The sequence below is a fragment of the Frankliniella occidentalis genome, unplaced genomic scaffold (genome assembly GCF_000697945.3).
Source record: "Frankliniella occidentalis isolate FOCC.00 unplaced genomic scaffold, Focc_3.1 Scaffold2, whole genome shotgun sequence".
NCBI classification, from domain to species: Eukaryota; Metazoa; Arthropoda; class Insecta; order Thysanoptera; family Thripidae; genus Frankliniella; species Frankliniella occidentalis.
Genome location: NW_026267132.1, coordinates 3,658,150 through 3,659,241, shown reverse-complemented (window position 1 = coordinate 3,659,241; position 1,092 = coordinate 3,658,150).

The window sequence follows — 1,092 nt, the reverse complement described above, 5'->3', positions numbered from 1 at the left end:
CTCGACGCACGTGTCGCCAGTTATCGGGCATACTTATCCAGAATTTGCCAAGTTACAGGTGAATTGCAGTGTAAATTGCCAACCATCAGGTGTACGTTTTAACACGTATGGTAGGGTGGAGAGGGGTTCATGACCTCTTCCCTTCCTTCTTTCCTCCCTGGATACGCGCCTGCTGTTTAATTCAACTAACGAAGTAACCTACCGCTTTGCTTTAAACTCTAGTAATCACAGAGCGTCAAAGGTCACAGCACTGCCGGAAGAGCTCTGGAGCGGCTGGGCGCGCCGACGCTAAGAGTCCGGATAGCTTCGTTGCTCCAGTGCTAGAGAGGCGAACCAGCCACGGTGAGGTAGGTAAAAAGAAAGACAATGATAATACTCTGGTTCGAATCTCACTAGTGCCAAAGCCGATGAGCTCACGGTGACACGGTGATTTATCCAGGTGACTAGAAATCAAATGACGTGACGTGTCGCTTCTATGAGCTATTTAGCCGATACGAAATCGGCAGGAAGAAGAAGCCGTGAAGCCAAACAAACATTCAATTGTTCTGGTTTAAAGCAGACGAATTCATCGAACAATTGAAGGTTTGTTTGGCTCCACGGCTTCTTCTTCCTGCCGATTTCGTATCGGCTAAATAGCTCATTGCTGGGACTATGTCGGATTACCCCGTTAAACGCCACAAGAACCAACGAAAGAACATCCAACTTATCAATTCCACAATTCGCATCTTAAAATAATTATGAGTCTACAGTATATCAGTACAGAGGAACATGCAGAGATAGCAGATAGACACACAGCAGGGAAAGGCTCGGCCGGCACACATGAGGCGAGACCCTTGACCCCCCGCGACGCCGCCACCCAAAATGAAATGAAGTTGCGTAGTTTGCCCTGCCGCGCGTCCTTTACCATGGCGAATCTCTCTCTGTCGCACACACACAGGCAGGGCAGGGCAGCACGCGCACACGTGCTGATAGCGGGGCGGCCGCCTCCACCGCGCCCCGGCCGCCGCCGGCCCCTGCCTGGGTACCCCACAGTGTGGCCCCCGCCGCAACAACGTCCCGCCAAAAGTGCTAGACCCGGGAGGATGGGGGGGG